Source organism: Leucoraja erinacea, chromosome 7 (genome assembly GCF_028641065.1).
Source record: "Leucoraja erinacea ecotype New England chromosome 7, Leri_hhj_1, whole genome shotgun sequence".
NCBI lineage: Eukaryota > Metazoa > Chordata > Chondrichthyes > Rajiformes > Rajidae > Leucoraja > Leucoraja erinaceus.
The window spans coordinates 56,898,861-56,912,686 of record NC_073383.1 but is presented as its reverse complement, the minus strand read 5'-3'; the positions used below and the strand labels follow the sequence as shown (position 1 = coordinate 56,912,686).

Below are 13,826 nucleotides of genomic sequence, written 5' to 3'. Positions count from 1 at the left end.
GGAGTGTGCGAGGAAACCAAAGATCTTGGAGAAACCAAAGATCTCGGAGAAAACCCACTCGATCACGGGGAGAGCGTACAAACTCCATACATACAGCACTCGTAATTGGGATCAAACCTGGGTCTCTGGGTGCTGCAAGCACTTTTAGGCAGCAACTATACCACTGCACCACTGTGACCGCCCTTTACTTTAATGCTAATTTATACTCGGACTCCTTTGTGCACCTTTTTCAACTTTACTTCTGCTTTGTGCATGTGCCAATCAACCTACCATTATTTTGTTTGTTTTCCCAGTTTCCTTCACATATAGCATCTTTGAGGACTTTCTTCATAACTTCCTTTCTCTGTAGGATCCTAGTTTGTGACTTCACTATGTACATGTTTCCATGAATTTTAGCTCATCTCTTCCTCACCTCCCTCCCGTCAAGCCCCAAAAAATACTTTGCATCCTCTTTGTACATCACCCTGGTATCAAAGTGGCAACACATCACATTGTGCAGGGAGGAACTACAGATGCTGGTTAAAACCGATGACAGACACAAAAGTCTGGAGTAACTCAACGGGTCAGGCAGCATCTCTAGAGAAAAGGAATAGGTGACGTTTCAGGTTAAGACCTTTCTTCAAACTGAGAGTCGAGGGAAAGGGGAATGAGAGATATAGACGGTACTTAGGATAAAATGTGTGGCACACAATAGGCCATTGTTGGGATAGGTAATAACGAGTAAAGGGCCTGTCTCACTTTGGCGACATTTTGGGCGACAGCCTGAAAAGAAGTTGTTGCATCGTGGTCGGGTCGTGACGCTGCGTGACATGTGATGATGCATATAGTGAAGCATGGTGACGCGTGGTGTCTCCCTGTCGCCCCTGGATTTTGAACATTCCACCTGGGTGTTTTATCATATCGTGCGCCGTGTCCTTTTCCTGCGGGTGACGCCCGGTTAGGGTTACGGTTAGGGACCACAGATGGGCTGTAAAATATTCTTCGTTCAATGCATGGATTTTAAACATGAATATATTAAAATGAATACAATAAAATGAATTGAGCAAATGAAAAAACATCTGAGTTGTTCAGTTTTATTTACAGATGTGTTGGTCCGCTTCCAGTTCCATTTACTGTCTCTAACTTGAATCCAGGGACGGATTCAGTGAGTGTAAACTGAACTCCCCTCTACCCCTTCCCTCCCCCATCCCTCCTTTTCCACTCCCTCGCTACCCTTCTCCACTTCCCTCTCCCCTCCCCCTCTTCCATTCCCCCCTCTTCCTCCCTTCTCCGCGCTCCACTTTTCTCCCCCTTCTACATTCCCCCCTCCTCTCATATCCCCTCCTCCCCCTCTCCCTCCCTTCTCCCATTCTCCAACCCCCCCCCCCCCCCCCTTTCCCTATTTGTGGACCCAGCCTGTGACAGCTAGATCCCATTAATAGTACTGCACAAAGACCACATCATCTGTTTTAGTAACATTGACTCTGGGAAAAATGCAGACTTTGGGAGCAACACCCCCCTCTGCCCCCCTCGCGTTGCTGCAAAATGGGTGGTGGGTATTTAGACCCAGTGGCCAGAGCAGATGGGTGGCCCTGGTACATTGACAACATTGCCTGTCCCCAGTTGAAAAGCCCGCTGCCTCCAAACCCTCAGTTTGGGGAGACCATTGGAAGAGAGATCTGCCTCTGGGACAACTCATGGCCAACAGTTTAGTTCCCATGCAGAACATTGGGGGTTCGAGTCCAACCCTGGGGCACCTGTGTCACATTTAGTTCAGAGATACAGTGCCCTTAGACCCACCGTGTCCGCACCGACCAGCAATCCCCGCACACTATCCCACACACGCTAGGGATAATTTATACTTATACCGAGCCTATCAACCTAGAGTTAGGGTTAGGGTTAGGATTTCCTTCCGCATTACAAAGAAGTACAGGTTTGTATAAATTGTCCCTAGCGTAGGATAGTGCGGGGGATTGCCGGTCGCGGGCTGGGTCCGCAAATAGGGGGCGTCGGGGAAAGTGGGGGGGGGGGGGGTAGTTGGAGAATGGGAGAAGGGATGGGGGGAGGGGGGTTGTTGAGAAGGGGGAGAAGAGTGGAGCGGGGAGAAGGGAGGAAGAGGGAGAAACGGAAGAAGGGGGTGGGAGGGGGAGGGGGAGGGGAGAAGGGTAGAGGGGGTGGAGGGGAGTGAGGAGTTCAGTCTACACTCACTGAATCCATCCCTGTGAAAAGTTAGAGACGGTGATTGGATCTGGAAGCGGACCAATACAATTGTAAATAAAACCTCTTCTAGATGAAATGGGCCTGACTCAACTCTTGCACAGAGACTGTCTGGGTCAATGAAAGTGAAGTGTTTGCTTTGATTGATTGCTTTCTAAAGGTCATGTAGCTCCTGATCGTCCAGGCATGGAATCACCGCAACTTTGGCTGCACTTACCCATTTCTGCTTTTTGTCTCCTGCCTCACTGTATTTACAGATTGTGTTGGAGTACATCCACATTGATGTTCTCTTCTGATGGCCCTCTAGTTTGGGTTTTGAAAGTACTGTCAATTTGCACACATTTAAATATTTATCTGCATTTAACTCTGTCTCACAGTCAGTGTTTGTTCAGGCTGGATGGCCAGTTTCTACCAATAATCTAGTCTTGAATGAGCTAAAAAATCTTAGCTCAAATCATAAAAGTAGGAAAAGATTCTCCCTGTTCTCATTGTGTGTAAAGAACTGTTTCAGTACAGTTAACTGAATTAAATATTTCCTTGGTTTCATTTAAGAGCTTTCTGTCATGATACAATTATTTTCCCTTATGATCAGAGATATAATAACATCTTTCATTTTCCCTTGTTTATCTGCCTTGAATAAACACCTTTTACCAGAGGTTTCACAGTGGTTGATCCACATTGGCTTCTTCTTCTGTTCTTTGACATCAAAGAAACCAATTTTCATCCAATTTGATTCGATCCACAGAATATCAAGAAATGGCTGAAAGGTTTCACTACAGCAAAAGCTATCGCATTTGGCTAATAGTTTTTGGAGTGTGAACATAGAAACATAGAAAACTAGGTGCAGGAGTAGGCCATTCGGCCCTTCAAGCCAGCAACACCATTCAATATGATAATGGCTGATCATCTAAAATCAGTACCCCGTTCCTGCTTATTCCCCATATCCCTTGATTCCTTTCGCCCTAAGAGCTAAATCTAACTCTCAATTGAAAACATCCAGTAAATTGGCCTCCACTACCTTCTGTGGCAGAGAATTCCACAGATTCACAACTCTCTGGGTGAAGATCTTTTTCCTCATCTCAGTCCTAAATGGCCCACCCCTTATTCCATGCACAAGTCTTTTAAATGTCAATATCATATTAAAACCCCACATACTTCACACAACAACGTACAGTATTTTAAGAATATCTAAAGAAAGTATGAGAGTTTTTTTGTTAGATCACTGATTTCCGTGTTTTGGATAGAATAATGTACAAAACAGGACAGTCTGTGGTGTCACAGATTACAGCTTTGGGATTTTTGCATCAAATTACACATGGGCCAAAGAACCAAATTTTGTGTCAGATTCCAAGGGCAATAATGTAGTTTCACCTACGTTACAACTGCAAAGTCAAGGCCTAATTTAAAAGAAGCAGCTTGCTCACAGTGATGCTTGAATGTTCTTTTTGACTTAATGTTTATTTAATGATTTTCAGCAAAATAGACTTTTTACATTTCTTCACTCCAGATGTGCTGCCTGAGCCGCTGAGTTACTCCAACATTTTGTGTCTACCTTCGATTTAAACTAGCATCTGCAGTTTTTTCCTACATACTTTTTACATATGTACATAGATAGTTTATAGAATTGCAATATTAAATGGAAATACTCAATTCAACTATCAGGGTGATTTATAACCTTTTGAGAAGAACTATTCTCTGTCGCAGCTTCTATCACCAAAGGTGGGCCAAATCATAATGCTGTAAACCAGCATCTCAATTAGAAAGATCCGTCTACATGCTGAGTCTGTTTATCTGCCCAAATGTTACAAGTTTGTTAAAATTGCCTTCACACCATTCTTAGGTCTGTTCATTTTCAATTAACAATCTGGCTCATTTACTTTGAGAGCTTCCACAGGGAAATAACATAGTCATATAACTGTGATGAATGGAAACATCTCCAGCCAGCCTCAAAAAAGAGGAATGTGAGTATTTTTCCCACAATTATATAATACACACGTATTATTCGCTGGAATCAGATGCAGAATATTCCCTGAGTAAAACTGCAGTAAAGATATCAGAATCATAAATTCTCATTTTAATACTCAATGTTGATATTGAGGCAAAAGTAATGTTGCAGTATCTGCAGAATGACAGAAATTCACTGACATCTGCTGCCAGGAAAGTAGTAAACAGAATAAAAAGCTACAAGGAAAGAAACAGTAATAAGTAAAACATGCATCTGATTGAAATAGATGCAGGAAGTTTCCATATGGTCATAGTGGCTTCTGCAACAAACATTTCTATCATAAATATTTCTAAAATGCAGACAGGGATATTGTTCCTACATCTTCTCAAGGTTCTTCCTGTTTATAGACAATAGACAATAGGTGGTGGAGTAAGCCATTTGACCCATCGAGTCAGCACCACCATTCAATGTGATCATGGCTGATCATCCCCATACCAACTGAATATTGTCCCAAATAACACTCACTTATTTGTTTTGTTCTGAGCAAGGGTCTTTGACCGGAAACATTAAATGTTTCTTTCTGCATCAATGCTGTCTGATCTCTTGAATATCTCCAGTATTGCCTGTTCCATTTAGGCTTCCAACATTCATAGAGCAGCACTACACTAAAACAGGCCCTTTGACGCATGATGTCTTTGTCCAACATGATGCCAAATTAAACTTTTAGCTTTTCATTTACTTATTTTGGGAAAGCAGTGGGTGCAAAAGGTGAAAAAAATAAGGTCATATATTTGGTGTAAAAACAACAATGATATCATATCATATCTATCTATCATATCTATCTATATATTAAAACTGTGTGTGTGTGTGTGTGTGTGTGTGTGTGTGTGTGTGTGTGTGTGTGTGTGTGTGTGTGTGTGTGTGTGTGTGTGTGTGTGTGTGTGTGTGTGTGTGTGTGTGTGTGCGTGTATGTCATTTGCCTTTGAAACGTATTTCCTCAAAGACCTGACAAAAAATGCAGAAATGTTTACATATTCTGATAGAGATTTACGCCATGATGTCAAACATCGCCTTAACATTATTTCTTGTTATTTATGAAAATCTTCAAAAAATTCAAATGATTTGGAAAAATAAACGAGTTGGTCTCGCAACGGCTCTACTCCTCGCGGCCTTCTGCCCTATGTCCCACACACTACAAGTGATATCACCACCCTCTCCCTACCTCCCCCCTCACCCCTCCTTCCCCCCCCCCCCCCCCCCCCATTCTTCAAAAGATGCAGAAAGAACAAGCAAGTGGGCTTCTGAGCGCTTCCGAGGTCGACACACGACGAACGCTCACGCCTCGGCTCGGGTTTCCCGAGAACTCCCGAGAGCTGCCAAGAGCTTTGGTCGACGCACGACGCATGCTCACGCCTTGGCTTGGCTTTCACTAGAACTCCCAAGATCTCTCCCCCCTCCCCTCTCTCGGGTGTCTTTCGCTGATGACGTCACAATGAGCGAGCTATCATTTCGAGAACATTCTTCAAATCCTTCACCAGTGGTCATTCTCACTTTGTTTGTGAATGGTGCTGACTTCCAAATCTTTAAAGATAAGAGTCCAATTGAACTTCATTGCTTTGGTTTAAGCTAAAAAATGTGAATACATTAACGTTATTGTTCTTTAAAACACTACTAATTCTTAAAGATAACATTTAATTTCAAAGACGGTTTATTGTCTGCCGCTGAGGGTAATGGAGGCCTGATCATTACTTACATTTAAGATGGAGATAGATAAAGATTTGAAAGATAAAGATAAGGTTGATCAGCCATTATCAAGTTGAATTGATTGATTGAAAGATACAGTACGTGAACAGGCCCTTTGGCCCACCGAGTCTATGCCGACCATTAATCACCAGTTTAAATAGTTCTGTTATTTCACTTTTCCATGCACTCTGCTAGGGGCAATTTACAAGGATCAATTATATCTTTGGGATGTAGGAGGAAACTGGAGCACCTCAAGGAAACCCACATGGTCACAGAGAGAACGTGAAATCTCCACAAAGATAACACGGAGCTCAGGATGGAACCTGGGTCTCTGTGAAGTAGTGACTCTACATTGTGCCACGGTACAGTCTTAATGAGCTGAGAACCCTAACCCTATTTTCTTATGATCCTATGTTTTCATGAAATGTTTCATTCTTACTCTTAATAGACTTCACTGGAGATGAGCACAGACACAGCTGCTAAATTATCCATTTGTCTCAGATAAAGGAACATGGCTCATCTGGGAACTGAGAAGAATTCAAACCAGAAAATGAGGTTTATGATAGTGTTCTCTGTCATGTTTTAAGCAAATGACTAAAACTGTAATCATAAAATGAATGGAAACAGTCAGGAATAATGTTGATTGCATACATCCAGACTAAATTAGATGACTCGATAAAGCAAACTTTAAAGCAAAGATTGAATTTAATTTGAAAGCACAGATATCTCTCTCAGTAACTAGCAATTTTATTTCAAGAAGTAAGGTTGGGTGCCCTGTTCTGTACAAAATCTAATCAGATATCCATTAGAAAGCAATCCTAGATAAAATAAACAAATTAGACCAACCATACATTTGGGAATGTTCAGGAGTTATAGAATTATGTTCATAGGAGATATTTATAAAATAGGAACCAATCTTCAAAATGGCAAAACAATATGTTCACAAGTTAACTTGCAAGATACTTCAAGGATATCAAAACTAGTCATTGGGTGTGGGCCATTCTGATTAGTACCATTGCAGACAACAGATGAATGCTCATGTTAATTTGCCCTCATTGAAACCTCCATGATGACATCAGGGAAGATATTAAGTTGCCATCTTGTGTATTAAAATGTTGGTAAAGGAGTAGCGCTGCAATGCAATGCAGCTGTCTTGGCACTTAATAGTCTTTTACTGGTGTATTCAGGGAGCCATCTCTCAATACTGTATCAAAAGAGGCATACATTGAATGTCTGGGTTCTATTCTCAGAAGCTCCTGAACTATCTATAGTCGCTTGCCTACACTCAAAATTTTAAAGATAAGCAGGTAATTGTAGCCATTCAACTGATGTTAATTGTTTATTATTGTCTTTGTCTTTAGAAGTATAAAAACAATGTACTTTGAGTTTCGGAGATTCCACTGAGAGAATCTCCAAGAGAATACTTGTTTCTCTGGATGAATAAAGACTTTTGTATCAATCTACTTCAAACCTCTGAGTGCTCTATTCGCGTCACAACACAATATATCATGTTTTACATAAAGCCCGTTACCCATCAACCCCATAAAACTGTAGTTGGCTTTGCTTCAATCCATTAACTGCTCAATTCCTGATCCATGCTTTCTTAGCCTTCCTCACAGGTCTTCCAATTTTGATTATCTTCAAGGTTGTGCTCATGCTAAACACTAATGAGCTTCAATTCATCAATTTTAATTATTTGCACCTAAAAGACCTAATTTATACACCGTTTTTCTAAGTTTCAAAAGATTTTCAATTGATAAAAATGTTTAGGAATAATTATTGACCATTATTACAGTGATATAGATCCCCTGTCCTTCTTCAAAGCAGATATAGGTCTATCTGGTTCACTTCTGAGAACAAATGAATGGCCTCAGTTTAGCATCTAATTTCTACTAGTTCTGGAGTAAAATAAAAACTCTATATTCCCACAAATCCAACCAACATTTTCACTTTTGCTTTCTCCCCAGTTACTGTTTTGTTTTGACATATAATTACCCTGCCTACCCAATTTACTTGCCTTCTTCCTCACTGATCTGACTTTCCGACTCCCATCCTAACATGTTAATGCTCCATGTTAATACTCTTTTGGCTCTGTAAAACATTTTTGACTGATTTAGTTCCTGGGAAGCAACTTCAATTTTTTCCCATATTTATTTTATATTTTAGGTTTGGTCCCTTCTTCAGATTGATTGTGGTGGAAAGGGGAAGGAAGCTGGAAGAGAGATGGGAGTGGGACAAATTTGTCTACAGAACCCCATTCTCACCTGTGGGACAAATGTGGCTACAGGTGAGAATGGGGTTGATAGGCAGATGGTTGGACAAAGGCCAGACATGAAAGGACAAAAAGTGTGAGACGACGATAGAAGACATGCGGACTTTGAATCCAAAGTAAAGATTATAGGTGGAAGGGATAGGAAACAGAAATGTTTGCAAATCCAGGAGGACATGGGATGGCTGTATGCAAGTAGGTGTGAGTCTGAGCATGCACAAAAATGTGCTTGGGATCAACTTATCTTCAAATTGCAAAGTAAAAATAATATTTTGAATACTTAATCAAATGTAGGATTTATACTTTATACAGATATTATATGACCGGAGTTTGTTTAGACCAGGGGTCGGCAAAGTACAGCCCCCGGGCCGAATGCGGCCCATAACCCAAAATCATCCGGCCTGCAGATGGATTTTTTTCCCCGTAATAATCCGGGCCACTGACAAACGCAGCCGAGCTCTGGCTGTACCACATCCTGCGCAAAGCAGCTGGCACGGCCGCAAACCTTCTGTAAACACAGTTAAGAAAGAACTGCAGATGCTGGAAAAATCGAAGGTAGACAAAAATGCTGGAGCGGGTGAGACATGCAAGGATTGCATGAGGCTGCCACACTCGCTTACTTTCTCCAGCATTTTTGTCTACATTCTGTGAACACGTGACTTGATGCCTGCCATCCGGGGCGGGTTCCATGTGTACAAGTGATAGATGTGGCCCGCCATCCGCTCACATACATGCGTCCTGACCCCTATGTAGAACAAGGTTGCCGAGCCCTGGTTTAGACCATAATGCTTATAGCAGCACTTTCAAAGAGCTATTCAACTAGGTCCATTCCACAACTTTTTCCCTCTGGTTTTGTGATTGTGTCTCCTTCAGTTTTAATACAATTCTATTCTGAACATTACTATTGAATTTGCATCCACTTCATTTTGAGACATTGCAAATCATGCCTTCCAGACTGTAATAACTTGCTACTCAAAACTAGACTCTCACCTCCCCACATTTACCTAATTTACAAAATTCCTCTTGTGACCTCATATTTGTGAAGCTGATTTCTGCAAACGGACAGAAAATTTGCTAACTGAAAGAGAAATCTACCCGTGGGAAGCATATGTAATAATGCAGTTTTCACATCTCAAGCCCAAAAGACCACCTACTTCCCTTGTTTTAATTTCAATGAAGGGACATGAATGAATCTGCACTCAAGGGATGATTTTACAGTATATGTCTTCACTGCAAATAGAGTACTGTGTGTCTATTCATACATATCAGAAACTCTGGCACATGCTGACAATAATTTTCCAAGCGTAAAAATGAAATAGTTGGAAAATCATTAACAATGGCATGCACATATCCAGTGTTCTCTGCTGCCAAGTGATACCCTGCATGAAGTGCAGACTTCTAAATGACTCCTATTACTGTATAATTGATCTTTGAGAATGGTATGTTATTTCATTTGGAAGTCTAATAGTGTGGACTTTATTGAATTTGAAATGTAGACTCCCAGTCCTCCCCCTTCATCCACTCACTGTAATAAAGATATAGTGCCCATAAATACTTGAAAGAGAATTAGTTTATTGATTGAATATCAAGCAGAAGGGATTTTAACAGATAAACCATTTGATGGTTTATACAAGCAACATACTGATAACATCTATCCAATCTCACCCACAAATACCCACTGTAGTGGCCATTTGGCTTGCTTTGTGTGTCATTAATTATGGCATGTATCTATATATTTTAGACTGCCCATTATATTGTGGGTGGGATTTATGATGTATTCTAGGGTGTGTTTGGAGCTAAGTTTCTTGCGCAGAAGTTTAGTTTTTAGTTTAGTTTTGGACTAGCATGAGGAAGGTATACCCTTTGATCATGCAAAGTGCAACGGAGACATGAGAACTTTTCTAACCTTTAAAGCGATATGCTGGAGTTTGACGAAGATTATAGTGTACGAGTCGGAAGAAGGTTGGATCTATACTTTATTGTATTTCATCAACAATAAAGAATCTATTAATCAAAAGACTGTGTTATGAAGATTTATCTGTGAAGAAGCTCTGAAGATCTGTGATGGAAAGCTCACATGCGTATAACGACATTCTCCTTAATCATGTCGTCCACTTAGTGGCTAGAGGGAGTAATCTCTTGATCGATATAAAAATCTGCCACTACACCCATAACTCTCACATTATGAGGCAACTGAATGGTCTTCCCATCAGCTAGAGTGTGGTCCTGATCTCCCATCTACCTCATTGGAGACCATTGAACTATCTTTAATCGTACTTAACATGTTATATCTTGTGCTAGATCCTTATCCTTTGTTTGTGCACTTTTCTTTGACTGGATAGCACGCAAACAAAAGCATTTAACTGTACCTTGGTACATGTGACAATAATAAACTAAATTATCTTTCACCATTTCCATACAACTCACCTTCAGCAAGGATCAGTGAGAATAAAATACTTGAATATAGTCACATCTGAAGCAAATGATTATTTTCTTATTTTTCTTGAAATTCCTTGGAGTTGGAATCACCCCATCTTGGTCACCAGTGGAAAAAGCTTCACTATTCAACCTATGATGTCTATTTTATTTGGTCATGTCCTGGCCTTCAAGCTCGATAGCTTTTCTTCATAACTTTTCAATTCTGTCCACATCCAAGTGAACTTTCAGTTGTACATCTTTTTTAACTCATTTAAGTCATTCCAAAATTGGTAATCAAAACTGGGCCCAGGTTTAATTATTGTATTAATTGGAGTCAGCCTGATTTTATGAGGAAAATCATATTTGACAAAAAATATATATCTTTAATTTGGCAGTGTAGTGTCACAGGATCAATCCTGATTCAACAAGGAGTCAGAGAATTATAGAGTCAGTGGGTTGTACAGCAGAGAACCAGGCTGTTCAGTCCATCAGATTTATGCCTACCATCAGTCCTATCTGTACTAATTCCACTTGCCCACTTTAATCGCGTATCTCTCTATAACTTGTTCATTCAAATACATTTTGAGATGTTCTTGATTATTGTTACTGTTCCTGCCTCCAGCACCTCCTCGGTATCACTCCAGATACCAATAACTCATCGTGTGAAATATTCAGCCTGCAGATCTCCTTCTAACCTCCTGCCTCTCACCTTTAAATCTTTGCTCTCTAGATTTAGATATCCATGCCCATAGAAATCAAGCTCTGGCTCTCAACACCAATCTATGCCTCTCATAATATTATGCACCTATCTGCCTACTTTATTTCATGGAAAACAGACCCAGTTTTATCCAATCTTTCTCGATTACTCAAGTCCTCCATTACAGGTAATGTACTGAATGTCCTTTGTACAAAGGTAACACAACGTCCCATCTCTTATGTTTAAGAAGGAACTGCAGATGCTGGAAAGAAGGGTTTCGGCCTGAAACATTGCCTATTTCCTTTGCGCCATAGATGCTGCCTCACCTGCTGAGTTTCTCCAGCACTTTTGTCCTATCTCTTATATTCAATGCATAAGCCAAAAAAGACAATCAGGTTACATGCCTTCCTCACTATCTGATAACTCCATTCCTATTATCAGATCTCTCTGTTCAACATAATTCCCCTGGGCTTTACCATTCACTGTGTATGTCCTGATCTGGTTTAACTTATCAAAATGCATCACATTGAACTTGTCCAAGTTAAATTACATTTGCCATTCCTTTACCCACTTTCCAAGTTGATTTATTTCCTATTGTAACCTTAGACACCATTCTTCACTGAACACTGCCCACTCTTAATCTTCACTGGTGCTATGATAGCACTAAACCTATTTTTAAAAGTCACGTAGACTGATCTTCTATTGTAATGTTCCCAGAACAGCATTGTTAGCTTTCTTTGTGCAATGTCATGCTTTGTCAATTTCAGCTTGCACTGTTGTATTGCTCAATTTCATGCTCTTGTACCTTCAAACTCTATAAGGAGTTCACGAGTGCCATCATTTTTGGGGAAGCTTGATGTGGAGGTAATTCTGTGTGTCTGCTCTGCCTTCTCCTGGGAGATTAATAAAAAAGAATATGAAGTTCCCCTCCGTGTACAAAACTTGGATAAACGCACTTAATCAATAGTGAGTAGCAACCTGAAAAATATGTTGCAGCAGTCTGGACTGATGTTGAGATTAGGAACCTTAGGGTGACTGTAATTTTAGCCTTTGCAGAAATGTGGCTCAAGCACATCTGTCAGGCTGTATTTGAGGTTGCATGAGATCACAGACATGTTCTGAACATTACTCTCTGAAAACTTTGGGAGTGTGGGTGAATATGATCTTGGATGATGAACTGGTCGATGTCTGCTCCCACTATGTACATCTAGTTATTGCGCTGTTCTGATGTCCTTGATACATCACCATACAATTTAATAGGAGAAGTATTAAATGTGGACAAATCCCCATTTGGATTAGATATGAACAAACCCCCAAAGGACATCAAAAATCATTTGAAGATGAAAGGCTCAGTCTTGTACATTGGTTTTAGTATTGGTTTATTATCATTTAATTGAGTTATTATCAATGTAAAGAGATGCAGTGAAATGTTTTTTGTTTGTGTGGTATCTAATTAAACCAAATAATACTATACATGAATACAGCCAAGCCATGTCAAGCCATAAGCTATGTCTCGGGCAAGTAGCAAACCAGTTTCAGAGCTTCCTGAAGAAGGCAGTTTTGGTACTCATCCTTCAAATATAATTTGGCAGTTAAATAGGATTCATGAAAGTTATTTGTTCTGTGAGTAAACAAGAATAGATATTTATCAGACCAATATGATCTAATATCACACTGGTGAGTAAAAATTGGGCACTGCATTTTTTTAAATGTCCTTGTTGAGGTGGGGGTGGGGACAGGTATTTCAAAAGCCAACAATAATTCCACCAGAATACCAGAAGTTTAATTTTCCACCAACCATGAAGAATTAATGGGGTTTTTTTTGAGAAAGGTAACAATTTTATTAGGGTTGTGTGGGAAGGAATTTCTCAGTCATTATCTGCTAGTATGATAGAAATGTAGATGAAGATGTGAGATGTCTTGCAAACTTTGGCAACAGGGTATAAACTGAGGCATTTGACTTTAATCAACTGCAATTAAATGCTTCAGGCCAGCTAATTCAGAAGGCTCGACCAAAATGCAAGCAGTTCCAACAGCATGCAATAACTACCCTACTGCTGCTGCTCTTGCGAAGGTTGCAAGCAATCACTATCCTTCACATCTAGATATACTTCCAATAATCAATCAACATATGTTGATTTCACATTGCTAAGATTCCTGGGGTATATAAAAAACACATTAGATATGAATGCACTCTTAACTGTTTCAGGGAGTAGGTCCTGGCTATAAAAAGTAAGGACATTTTTCACCAGTTCAGATAGATTTGCAATTACTACAAGTAAGGGTTGAAACTAGATTCTCAGGGATGCCGGATCCAAAGTAGTCGTGAGGCAAATGGGAGACTGGACGTTCATACAGAAGCCAATGACAGCAAATTAAATCACAGGACAGGCAGTAGGACAGCAGTGAGTGTAATAAGACTTTTGGATTAAATTGCAATTATTTAATTGCAAGAAACCTGAATGGTAAAGCAGATGATCTCAGGGGATGGATAAATACGTGGGACTGGAATGTCAGATTCAGATTCAGATTCAAACGTTATTGTCATTGTGCAGTGC

The 13,826-nt window shown here is 40.2% G+C and overlaps 1 protein-coding gene across 1 annotated transcript in view; it reads right to left on the bottom strand.

Moving 5' to 3' along the window:
- Nucleotides 1-13,826, bottom strand: part of thsd7ba (thrombospondin, type I, domain containing 7Ba) — a 743,639-nt gene that overhangs the window by 411,995 nt on the left and 317,818 nt on the right. The gene's annotated exons all lie outside the window — the stretch shown is intronic.